Raw genomic sequence first — 13,711 nt, 5'->3', positions numbered from 1 at the left:
ACAGACTTAATTAGAAAGAAAAAAAAGACCTAATTCTGCATTTTCCTTATCAACCCCAGGCTTTTTTTGTACTGCATCACTACTTTCCTTCAATTCTCAGAGTTTCACCCAGCTCTGGACGAGCCAGGGGTGCCTGAAGGGCCGACTGTGCGGATCTTGGGAGTGAAACATTGCTACAGCCTCGGTGTTCCTCTGCTGCTTTCCCAGGGCTTTGGTTGGGATGAGTTGGGCTGGGTTGATTTGGTAGCCCAGGCTGGATTAAGATACTCCTGGTGCTTGAAATCCCAGATTGGCACTAAAGGGATTTTTTTATCCTTTCTTTGGGTGGCGACTCAGCAAAGCCACTGCAATGGGGTGGCCATAAGGAGCCCACGCATCCCACCCTACACCTCCTCCTGGAGGAAATTCCCAATGAGGGTGTGATGGTGCTGCCAGGACAAGAAATTCCTAGGGATGTGCCTCATTTGCCTTTCCAGGCACTGCCACCAGTGAATCAGGCATGTTGCTTTTAATATTCTTAATAGTTCTTTTTCCTTGGCCTCACTTTATTCCCCTCATTTTGAGACTCTTGACAGCCTTTCATCAAAAGTTTCTGACAAACTCAAAGAATATCTAAAATGGGCACTAATAATTTAGTACTGTAATTTTATGGGTATTTTAAAGTTCCTGGGTATTACTATTATTTTATGGAACAATTTTTCCTCCTTTTCCTTGCTCTTTCTTCCTATGTTCTTATGAAATTATAGGTGAAATGTATTTCTTGGCTGCCGTTTCATCTTTTGTTCATACAGTTAAATATTGCACTGCTTCAAGATTGCACGAGGCCCCCACATTAAAATTTTATTGTATTTTTGTATTTATTTTTGGCCCGGATCTGGGGGCCTCTCAGGTCCAGGTCTTGTGTAATTTTATTGGCTTGTGGGTGGAGGAAAGAACAAAAATGAGGTTTGTGGCCAGAATGTTATCTTTGGCCATAGGCAGCTATTTGGGGGCCTGATTCTGCTCTGATTCATAAGCAAGTAAATCTCGAGCAGCTCCAGTGAAAATGAAAAAGCTCCAGTGATGTAAACCCGATGTAAATTAGAGGAGAATTACCTCCAGGGTGGATGCTATGTAAGCGTTTTGCTATTTATGATTTAGCTGGGAGCTGTTGACTGGCCTCTCTAAAGATAAGAGCCACCTATAACTCAGTTGTGAGCATCTTTTCTCCCTTTTTGACTAATGTCTGCTTGCTAAAAAAAAAAAGATTAAAACTGCTTTTTTTTATGAGCTCTGAGTAACAGAGCTGAGACTACAAAGCTCATCAAGCTGAGAACCGCAGCTGAATTTCGGTGAGCTCTCCCTTGAGTGAGAAGCACCTTATTCTACCCTACATCCATGCTTTGAAACCTGTTGAATTCAAGTGTTAGAATCCACGGATTTCAGGCTTAATCTCTTTGTTTTATGAAATACTTTTCACATGGGCCACCACTGAGTGAGTGGTTGCCCATCCCAGTGTGAGTCACGGCCACCGCATCCTTTGCTCCTTCCTGCCTGGTTTGCATCCATCACCACAGCCCCTTTCCTCCCCAAAACCTGTGTCCCCCTCTCCTCTTTGCACATTTATTCCTGTCAGGAGTTTGGCTTGGAAATGACTTCTCCTGTGAGCCAAACCTTCTTATTCTACACTTTAAAATCCTTATGAAATTTGGCTCGCCTTCCAAAGCTAAGCCTCAGCTCCCTTGTTACTCTTCTAAATATAAAACATTTTTATTGCATTAAGCCATGTTGAAAAGAAAAAGGGAAAACAGGGAAAGGGAAGAAAGCAAATCCCTGCACCCAGTGCGAAGGAAGAGGTCGGGATTCCACAGGAATGGATCAGGTCTTTGTTTTGTCGTGATGTTATCCCCCTCGCACTCACTTTCCGTATTCCTCCTTGAGTATCTCCCACTCTGAAAAACCCAGTTAAACTCATCACTGAAAGAGTTGTTTCCAGGCTGATCCAGAGAGTTTGGGAAATGGGAAAACCCATCCCACCATTGATCCTGCTGCATCGCTTGGAAAAGAGAAAACTGTTTTCTGGGGAGCTCATTTAACACCTTCCACTTACATCAAGCTTAATTTTCCTATATAGCTTATGCAACTTTGAAATGAGTTATTCATAACTTTCAGTCATTATTTCAAGTGTCATTTTAATCACTTCAACAAAGAAGTTTCTTAATATTCCCAATAATGGCTCTTGTCACTTTAAATATTAAAATTCGCATTAGGGATTCCCTTGGCTACATCTGCATTATTTGCATTATAGATTATGTGCATGTCTCAGTCTACATATATGTATGTATATATATATTAAAAAAATTATATACAGATGGGAATTTATGAATTTTTAGGAAAATTAAGGCAGTTTTTAAATGATCCCCATCTGCTTCAAAAGCACTATGACAAATGCCAAAGTGATTAGTGATAAATAAGTTCCTAACACTCCCAAATTAAAAGCTCCTAATTCTCAACTTTAAATAAATCCTTATTGTATAGCAGAAATAATTCCTCACAAAGTGTTTCCAACATTCAGAGAATGCTTTTAGGACATCCAGCATTAACATAATTTTTTCGACTGCGGTTCTCACAGGACATCTGATGAAGTCTCTACCCTTAATTTTAATTGCGTAGGCTGCATTCTTAATTAAAAACTGTACAAATGGATTTTATGCCATGCCAAAAGAAATCTGAGTTCATTAGTTATAAAACCCTTTAAAAATTGATGTAAATATGTGAATTCTCTAAAAGTTTGAACTCAGCGTCCTCATTTATGTTGAGTAGCCTTTTATCTAGAGAATAATGAAGTCAATACAAATTAAGATAGTTTGAGTTTTACTTTTCCCTTTCCTTTCCCTTTTTTCCCCTCTCTTTTTTCAGTGAATGAGGGTGATGGGAGTCAAAGAGTGTGGGGGTTATGTCTTTATGTCATGATGTTTTTCCTTGAAGAATCAAATTCATTTAAATCTAAGCTGTGAAGAAAATTAGAGTGGGAAATACACTGACCCTTTTGTACTGGGTTATATAAATATAAGTTCATATATCTTTTATTAATTCTTCATATTAAAACAAAATCACATCATCTTGAGCCAATAAACCTAATGGAAATCTGTCAAACTGCAACTTTGGCGGAGAACTCTGGACATCGCTTAAAGAAATACGCATTCCTTATTGATTTTTATTTTAAAATCGGAGAGTTGTTAATTAAAATGCTTTTCCATAACTTGTCAAGCCTTCAAATAACAAATGGGAAACTCTGAGAGGTTTTTTTTTTTTAACCTGACAAATTGCTGACCTTTCATTCTGCTGGCTGCTCATCTGGCTGAGCGGGACCTTTCCCTTTCCCTTGCCTCTCTGGCGTGTGGGAGGTGTCGTGGGGCCACTTCCAGTGGGTGCCACCAGCCTGACCCTGCCTGTGGTTCCTCAAAAAACCACTCGTGGTCTTAAAAATCATGGGAATGAAGGGCTGGGGCAGAGCTCAGCTTTTCTTCTGCTGGGAATTTATCTGCAGGATCTCACTCCATTTTCCAGCCTATGTGGGAAGAGGCATCCAGGAGGTGCCTTGAGAGCACGGGTGGTTTGTGCAAAGAAAAGGTAGAAGTGAAATTGAAATGATGGCAATGCCACTTAGCACTCAGAGTATTTACTGCTATCCTATCAAAAATGCAAATTAAACGATAAATAAAGGACCTGCACAAAATATCCCTGTGTTTCTTTCCATCCCCTCCTGTGGTTTGTGCCTTTGAGCATCTCTCTCCCGGCCGAGCGTGGCAGCAGGGATGTTGAAATAACACATGAAAAGTTGTGGAAGTGCTTGTGACGTTTTCAACACGAGCTGGAGCAGGAAGCACCAGGAGTCTCACAGGACAGATGTTCTCATGAGTTTCCAACCCAGTTTGGCAAGAAAGAATTCTGATAGATTTGGGACAAACCTCAGATTTCCTCTTTGTTTTGTTTTTTTTAAAGGAGCAGAGTTCAGGCAACAAAACCACTCTACCTTTTGAGATATTTCCATGACTGCCTCCTAAAGATCATGAAAAAATATTCCGTTGTAGTTTCCACTGAATATTTTGTAGTAGAAGTACACCAGATTGGACAGAACATTGGTTATCCATCAGCTTTAACCATCTCATAGTATCCCAGTTTCTAGAAAATTAAACCAGATCACTCAGAAAGTAGAGATGGACACCCACTAGATGAGGTTGCTTAATTCTCCTTGAACATTCTGGAAATGTTCAAAGCCAGGCTGGGTGGGGCTTGGAGCATCCTGGTTTCATGGCAGGTGTCCCTGCCCATGGAACTGGGTGATCTTTATGGTCTCTTCCAACCCAAACCATTCCATGATTCCATGAGGGAGACATGTAAACCGTTTTGGGGTGGTTAAAACTAAAATTTAATGGCTCTCTGCCACTGCCCAGCTCCTCTCCCACAGCACCAGAAGTGCCCTACGCCCTCTGGTAAGCAGCTCACCACATTCAGCCTGGGCAAATGCTGGATTCCATATCTTATATTATGCATCTTTTAACTTTATGCTTTGGGCACTACACAGAATGAAAAAATCTTCGGAGTTGGTGTTCGATTAACTTTTTTTCAGTTTAACCAGAGAAATGTGAGACACAAATCACATCCCCGTCTAAGTGCAGGAAGATGCTGCATCCAGAGCACACTTCAGCCTGCATTTAGCTCATCTAACTCGAATTAAAATAAGTACCAGAAAATCAGAGACGTTGCATGGTTCCGAGAAGAAAAAAATCCACTTTTCTGACACTCCAAGCATTGCTTTCAAAAAATGGCAAGAGGATTCACCTGCAAAATGCAGATGGATTCATAAAATCTACTCATGCACCTATTTCATAGCAGCCAATCCTGCTCCTCCTAAAGCAACTGCTCTGTGAAGGAAGCCACAAAATGTTTGCTAAGCAGATCTCTGGCCCCTTGTTTTTAGTAACCTTCCAGATTTTATGCCAGCTCCACGGTCTACCCAGAAGTAAAGGAAAACATTTGGTCTACAGAAGAATTTACAGAAATGGACACAAACAGTCCTGTATAATTGATAGTTTTATGAGACTGAACTCTGTAAATTTTTTTAATCTTATCCCTCTAGATGCAGTTTATGTGCACATTTGAACAATGACTTCATATCCTTTCCAAACAGAGATTCTGGGATTCAGTCTCGTCATTTGGCCAACACAAATCCCCAAGTGCCAAGAATTTCTAGTTTTGTTTTGCTTCATGTTTGTCTTTCGCTTGTTCTTTTACAGGATTCCTCATCAAACCAGTCAGCCAGTGGAATGATTCCAGTTTGCACCAGAAGAAGATGGGTAAATCCCTAAATCACTTTGGAAAAGTTAGGATTTTTTGTTGTCTCTGACTTTCACGGTGCAGGTTCCAACTGTAAGATTTAAATTTTTATGTGCACTAAAGGAATGAGTTTGCAGAGAATTTCAAAGTTTGCTTTGTGGGCCATCTTCACCAGCTGACCAGGAGGAAGGCTGCTGGAATATTCAGTCACCTCTCCATTTGTTATCTCTAAATTCATGTCCTGCTCTGTCAGAATCCCATGACTTCCACAGCCATGCGGGGAGTATATGATATTTATCACACTTTCCAGCCAAGTATTTTTCACAAGATGATTCTTTTTTGGATTTGTTGTTAACTGTAGTCACAAAAACACATCTATTTTTTTTCAAGAGGCTACTTTTCCAGCTGAACCAGATCCCTGAAGCTGAGTGCTGACTCCCTAGAGATTATGTTGTATTATGTGAAATAGAGTCCACTAAAGCCAAAATCTCCTTTAGTTTAACTTTTTTTCCCCTGTATGTGGACATACAACTGCAATTCCTGATTATGGATCTTATGGATGAACTTTTAGAAATATGTAGAGGATTTTGGTCACAAAACGGAGAACGATCCTCTTCCATCATGTTGTTGGGTCAGGAGGTTGAGTTATTTGAGATGATGCGTTTTGCAGGCAGGTGGGAGCCCTGGTCTCCATGTGGGATTAAAGATCTTTTAAAACTCACATGATAATTGGTATTTTGGTGCTGATTTTGTGGTGAAAACGTGTATGTTTAGCTGCCTGTGGAGAGCAAAAGGAAGGGAGAGGTGATGAAGATACACAGGGTCCAAGGGCAATGTGGTCACATTAGCATGGCATTAAAGCTGAGATAATTAGGAAGTGGGTATGAATGATACAACACGTCTGGGAGGTAAAAATATCTTGGACAACATTCAGTTTGGCTCATGGGAACATTCTGGTCGTTCATCCTGGTGCCATCAAGCTCAAAAGCTTCATTTTTTCCTTCCTAAAACCATTCCCAACAAGGACCAGCAGTGCCTCTATTTTTCTCTTTAAACTGGATGGTGTTTTGATTTGTTCCTACACATTTATCGTTCTCACATTCATTTTTTTTTTCCCTACATCCATAGCTGAAAGAAAGGCAGAGGACGCAAACCAGGTTGTGTGATGGTACCAGCACATGAGTCAGTGGACCAAAGGTTTTCTTTGGATTCGTGTTTGGATTCACGTTTCCTGAAGAGGGACTGGAGAAAACAGGGAGTGTTTCCAGGATGGGGAGGACCACGCACTCCCATCGTCACCAGGATTTGGGATAAGGGTCGCATCCCTGCAGCCCATTCTATGCTGACCACAGCAGATCCCTTTGGTGGTAACAGCTTCTGATGAACATGACTAATCCCAGCAAGATCTGAACCAATAACCCCGAGGTGAACAACTTTGCAGTCTCTGAACATTTTCTCAGACTGCCTGGGCTGATATTTTAGTTCCCAGACCCCCACTCCCTCATGGCTATAAATAGATCTCTGCTTTTAAGATTTTGCTTATTTTGCACAATGTATCTTGTCTGGAACACAATTTATATTTTATCACAACAAGCAGCTACCCCATTAAGCTAACATGTATTTTTCCTGAGGTAATTAACGTACATGCCAAATATGACAAGAGATACGTGGTGCAGCTACAGGACATATCTTAATGTAATTAACTGTATTGGATTCCAGAAATCACAAATATAGAATTTCAGTACTTATCCATCTGTGAACTGTACAGCTTTCAAAAAAACCATGTTTTGTTATTTTCTCCCACCGTTACTTGAACCAAAAATTACAACAGAAGAGGAATTATTTTTTAATGTAGGTTGAAATTTGAGTTTGGGCTGCGAGTGCTTACAGATATTAATTGACCAACAAACCCGCGAGTTGCTTGCCCAAAAAACAGCCGTAAGAAACCAACCAAACAACAGTCCTGTTCTCTTATTTAGCTTCTTTCTTTCATGGTTTCAAACTGGCACAAGAACCAGGGGGCTGGAGAGAGCCAGGAGAGCGCGGCCATGAGAGGATTTTAATTTATTGACGGCTCTTGCCCTACTGTACAGTCAGCGCTGCCATTTGAGCGTAATGGATGGAACAGATGTTTGACACCGCAGCACCTCTTCATAACTTCACCCTTCAAAAACAGTTTTACAAGTGCTCGCTCGCGTTGGTTCCCATTCAGCACAGGAAGCTGAGGTCATGCTGAAACATGAGGCCCGGGCAGGAGCTTGAACTCATGTGCACTGCAGCTGGGCCCGCGCCCTCCGAGCGCGTCAGCGATCCGCGGAGCTGCCGCCGCTCCCAGCGCGGGGACAAAGGGATCAAACTGTTGACACCCTCGCTGTAACATCAGGGGAGAATATGCTAAACATCAAGGTTTCCCGGTGGTTAATTCTCTTCATCGTACATGTGGCTGTTTTTTAATAATTTCTTCGGGCTTCTGCACCAACGCTGAAAAGTTTTGTGGACGGTGTTTTTCTTAGCACTGCCTAGAAGCAGTAATTCAAAAAGCAACTGACGTTTCTGATATTCTGAGCTTTATTTCTTTTCTAGATGATTATTTTAACACACGCTCATCTATGGATCTGTCGAAAAATCTTGCCAGGCGTACAGTGTGGGTAATTCCGTGGCTTGTTTTAATAAAGATAACATAAGGTTTGTGCAGTTGGAGGTACTGATTACCTTCTGTTACTTTCCCTGGGAAAATAATTAAGGCATTTAGGTAGGGAGGTTTGGTACCCAGTTTGGAAAACCATAGCAGAGCATCAGCCTGATGTGGTTGGAAATCCCATATCAGAAGTTTTTTTCTCCTACTGTAACTTCAGCTCCTTTCCAGTACAAGCACCCTGACAGCCTCAGGGATTTCTCCAGCACTTTCATGAAAACTAATACCTGCCTGCAGCAAGCTGCTGCTCATCTCCCAGCACCAGCGCTTGGGCCTTGAACTTTCTGCATCTTTGCTCTCTGGCTTCCAGGTACCTCCATATATAATTGTACTTCTGAACTTCCTCTTAATTAAAGTCAGCCCTTTAGTGACTTTGTGGCCCGCTCTGGATGGAAACCTGGCTGTATAGCTACCACTGCACAGCACAGAATTATGGTTTAAAGTGCTGAAATTGTGTCAGCAGGGCTAAAAATGAAGGTTTCTGCAGTTAGCTGAATATTGAAATCCCAAAACGCAGTTTGGTCGCAGTCTGGACAATCACTTTTCTGCCCACCCCTCAAAGCATTTTAACGGAAGGAGTTGGGCTTGTTCTGGTAGAATCATATATTTGTTATGCTGCCTTTCCAAGCATCTGTAGGAAGCTCCCCCCCCCCCCCAAAAAAAAAAATCTTCATTTTCCTGCTCCAGCTGCCCTCATGGTTGTACAAAATAAAAGTCTACTACTTCCTTCAGGAGGCTGTAAAATCTTCCGTCTGTAATAGCAGAAAGTGGCCTATCACATGGAATTCCCTAAAACTCCTGGAAATGCGTATTTTTGTCCTTTCCTGCCTATTTCCATGGTGATTACATGCACTATTAAGAGAAAAATATCTTTTAGAGCAAGATAACATGAATATTTGTGGAATAACACCTTCCTTCCTGCACAGCAGCATGAGCCTGGGGTTGGCAATTCCTGCTGTGTTTGTTCCCTCTGTACCCAGAGCCATCAGCACAGAGGGCAGGAGCCTAGGAACCCACTCCAGCCCTGGCTCCACTCAGAATCATGGAATCACAGAGTCATGGAATGGCCTGGCTTGGAAGGGACCTGAAAGATTATCCAGTATCAAATTCCTGCTTGGGACACCTTCCACTGCTCCAGGCTGCTCTGAGCCCCAGTGTCCAACCTAGCCTTGGATACTGCCAGGGATCCAGGGGCAGCCACAGTTTCTCTGGGCACCCCACCCTCACAGGGAAGAATTTCTTCCCTTAATCCCATCTAATCCTGCTCCCTTGTCCTGTCACTCCAGGCCCTTCTCTCCGGCCCCATCTCTCTCCTTCTTCCCTGTAGCTCCCTTCAGGTACTGGAAAGTCACAATTAGGTCACCCTCAAACTTCTCCAGGCTGAACAATCCCAATTTTCCCAGCCTTTTCTCATAGGAGAGGTCAGAAAAGATTTCCAAGGTCATCAAGTCAACCCAATGCCACCATGCCCACTAAACCATCTGGTGAAGTTTTGGTTGCCAGTAGTGCCAACGCTGACCCTGGCCCTGAGGGAGGGAGGGAGGGATAGCCACCCATGGGCCACGGGCAGAGGTTGTGCTCAGAGTTGTTTGCATTCCTCTTCACATAAAAAAAAACACAGAGGAAGAACCCGCAGACGGCTCCCTCTGCCAACTTGACCTGACTTCAGAGATGTCCCTGCTCAGGACAGGAGGGCTGGACAAGATGTGCTTCCAAGGTCCTTTCCAACTCAAACTATTCCATGAGCAGCTGGTGCGTCCTGTGCTGTGCCTGGTTTAACACAGTGCTGGAGCATTCCTGCCTTCCAAGCAGCCTGACATGCACAGAAATGCCTCTGCTGTGTTTTCAGGGGGCTTTTCAGTGTGTTTTTCTCCCCCAGCACGGTCCCACTGAATCCAGCCACAAGGCTGGAGCAACCTTTCCATCCATCCAGTCTATGCAAGAGAGGACAAAGTCCCACATGTGGTTTTTTGACTTTGTTTTCTCAACCTTTAGGAGCTGTTTGTTTGTTCTGGGTCTAACCACAGGCCCTGGCTCAAGGAGTTGTGTGATGAAGGACAACCAGATCGTTTTTCCTCTTGCTCTTTCTTGTCCCCTTCAATTGATAACCCGTCCTGTCACTGGCATGGAGAAAACACCAAGCTGAAATTTTCTCCATGTCTGGGCATTTTCCAAAGGGCTTGTGCCAACGTGCAGCCACAGTGGCAGTTGGTTTAAAACCTGTGGAGGCTTTAACAACATCCAAAGGACAAATCCTGCAAATTTGGGTAAAACCCTCACATTTCACGTTTGGTGGCCTCGTTTCTCTGGAGGGGGAAAACGCGTGATAGGAAAATTTTCCCAATTAAAGACAAGCCTGCATAGTTTGGTTTGTTGATAGTCTTGCAAAAGCAAACAAAACGACTCCTTACCAAGGTTTGCTGGAAGCCCGTAGCTTTTTTTCCTATGGGAAAATAAGGCTGCTCCATGAAACTGTGGGGAAAATTTGAGCTGACAGCCCAAGATTAAATTCACTTTTCTGACTCTGAGATGGCGACAAGTTTAACTATTCTGGCTTGGCTCAGAGGGTTTGGGGCTGTGGCTGTTCCTGCAGAGGACGTGAGTGTGACGCCAGGTCAAGGCTCTAGCAGTGACCATAGGGTCCCTTTTTCCCAGGCACAGGAAGAGCAAACATCATTGCAAGTGGAAATCCCCCATAAAGGAAGAATTTTACCATGTTTCTGGAAAATAAACCCAACCCCATGGAGGGGCTCTTTAGTCCAGTGCAGCCAAGTGACCACACTAGGTAGAAGATGCCCTTTCCCTGAGTTTTTAAAGAACGTTTTGAAATACTAATTGACAACAATCTCTGTAAGAAAATTGAGACAACGCCTTTCCGACCTCAACATTTGTGTTGGAGGAGAGGGCCGATGAAAATTGTTGCTGTAGAGGTTGTAGATGGAGCTGGAGTCTGAGGCAGCTCATGGAGACACCAGGCTGTCAAAATGTTCACCCCTCTGCCTCTCTGGCCTGAACAGGGGACAGTTACACGGTCTTTAACCATTCCTGTTAGAAATTCTTAGGTTTAGTCATGCCTTCAGAAGATGAACTCCTGCTCTCATGGCTACTTCTGATATTCCACCTTGGTTTTAAGTCTTAGCCCAGATGTGAAACAAGATTTCTGTGCTCACTGGAAAAGTTCTAAGGTTTACAAGGAGCAAACAGAGCAATGTCAGGCTCTGGGTAGAGACCATGAGTGTGAAATCGAATTCTGCCAATAAATTGCTGCCTTTGCCTTAACATTGCAAGCCATGCTCTGGAGTTTATTTGAACACATAAAACATGCTAAAAGTTTAGCAGCACCACTGTGTAAAGAAGAGTTGGATGAAGTATATATTTTTAAATACAGCAAGTAATAAAATGTTGCGTAAATTCCCAAGAATATCATTTTGGGGCAAGCACAATAGAATGCTTAATGTGTATATTCCCAGGTCTGCTGTTTTCATTCCTCTTTTTTTTTTTTCCCTTTCTCCTGATTTAATCTCCTCACCCAGCTGATGGTTGGCATTATGGGAGCTTTGAGGAAGAGGGTGCATCCATAGACATTTCCAATATCGTAGCTGTGGGACAAGGGATGTGAGGTGTTTGCAAGGTGCTGCTTCATCTCATCTCCTCTGGTGCCGCTGCATCCAGCTGTGGGAGACAGCTCAGAGTTCAGGGTGGGATTGTTGCTTGCAAAAGGACCAAAGAAAAATAAAGGAAAATGTAAAACAAACTGGAAAGAAACAAAACAAAACCCAAAAACCCAAAAAAACAACAAACAAACAAAAAAAACCAAAAACCAAAACAAACAAAACAAAACAAAACAAAAAAAACCAAGGCAAAGATTCCTTCTCAAATTAATTTCCTCCAAATTTATTTCCTTTTCATTTAACTTGGTTGAGAAACATCCCCGTGGGCTTCATCAGAAAATCAATCTCTCTGTTTTAAATTCTAAACGGAGTTTTAAGTAGCTCGTCCTGACATTCAAAACTCCATGAGATGCCCACATTCTCATCAAGGCAGTTCAGATGTCATTCAGAGCCATTCCTGCAGGTCCAAGAGAAAAGCTGGAGGCAGAATTCCCTCTTTCCAGACCAGCCTTTTGGGTCTCAGTCAGGTGATGTTGCCTGTTTCTTTTACAAACCTTCCTGTGCTTGATTGTCTTCAGGAATAAAACACCCAAATTTAGGATCATGCCTTTCAATGAGTAGTTTCATGCTTCAAGAGGGTTTTTTTCCCTGGCTGCAAATCAGATTTTGCCCTTTAGCAAATCAATGATTCCCCACGTGGCCCAGAGGTCTCATGTGTCTATTGGTTACCTGCTTTCCAAATAACTATTCTGAAGTTATTTTAAAATTAAGAACTGCTCTGTGGTACCTCTGAAATGATGTTCCCAAACTGCTCCCAGTTCCTGCTGCAATCCCAGTCCTTTTAGAACTATCCATTCTGGAAATGGGAATCTATATTATATGGACTCCCAGCAGGATAAATACCAACCAATTCAAATTAAAAAAGGGGAATTCAGGATTAAGTTATGGATTAAATTGTTCCCTGGGAGGGTGGGCAGGCCCTGGTACAGGGGGCCCAGAGAAGCTGTGGCTGCCCCTGAATCCCTGGAAGTGTCCAAGGCCAGGTTGGACATTGGGCTTGGAGCATCCTGGGACAGTGGGAGGTGTCCCTGCCATAGCAGGGGTGGCACTGGATGAGATTTAAAGTCCCTTTTAACCCAAACTATTCCATGATTCCATATAAATCCCAGGAGACATATTAAGGAAAAGAAAACCCCAAAAACCCCCCAAAAACCCCAACAAGCCTCTGACATTAAAATTCTTGTATTTTATTTCTTTCTGTGATATCTAGAATATTAATTTTTTAGTTCTTATGAAGTTTTAGTAATTGTACCTCAGAGAGACCTGTTACTTTATTATGTAGCATCAAATAAATGTAATAATAAAATTGGTCCACTGATCCAATTTAGCTAGTTCTACCTGTATATATGTATTTAATAAATACTGATTAGTGGGTCCTATTGAGCAATACATCTTTTATATTTTATTTGACTTGTCAGCTAATAGAGTGCAGTCCTAAAAATATAAGAAATGTTAAAATTGCAGCTCTCTGGCACGGAGCAGAAAGTTTTTGGCATGTGGAGACCAACTTTTGGTACAGTTTGCTGCATTTGCCCACACAGTAGAATTTTTTTTGGCAGGTTTTACCTGTTCATCTCCCGTGAAATTCCATGGGCTGGAAGAGTGCCTTCCTAAAGAGAGAAATCTCAGCATCCCTAATGAGGGGCCAATTCCCAGCCCTGCAGCATCTTCAAATGGGATTTGGCAGAGGTCTGCCTTTTTGGGATTTGGATGGATGGAGTTTTCCCTCCATGCAGCACAGCGCTGGCAATATGCAAGGCTGCAATTCCCCTTTCATCCATTTTCCTTTCCTGAGTGCAGAGAATTTGGGCCTCCCCACAACAGACTCCGTGAGCAAATGAGTCCATGAGCAAAAATCCTGGAGGTAACAGGACCTTTCCACCTCCTCCAGATATCAAAGAGAGTCAACGAATCATCATTCAAAGCACAGAGAGGAAAGAGCCTTTCCAAGAGCCAACACTCCATGGAATCTGGAGTCCTCTCTGTGACTGGGGCAGATGTTAAAGATGGGCTTCCAGCTCTTCTT

Source organism: Chamaea fasciata, unplaced genomic scaffold, assembly GCF_029207755.1.
Source record: "Chamaea fasciata isolate MVZ Bird 193981 ecotype frontalis unplaced genomic scaffold, bChaFas1.0.hap1 SCAF_9, whole genome shotgun sequence".
Classification (NCBI taxonomy): Eukaryota; Metazoa; Chordata; class Aves; order Passeriformes; family Sylviidae; genus Chamaea; species Chamaea fasciata.
The sequence above is the reverse complement of the archived record's forward strand: the minus strand, read 5'-3'. Positions refer to the sequence as shown.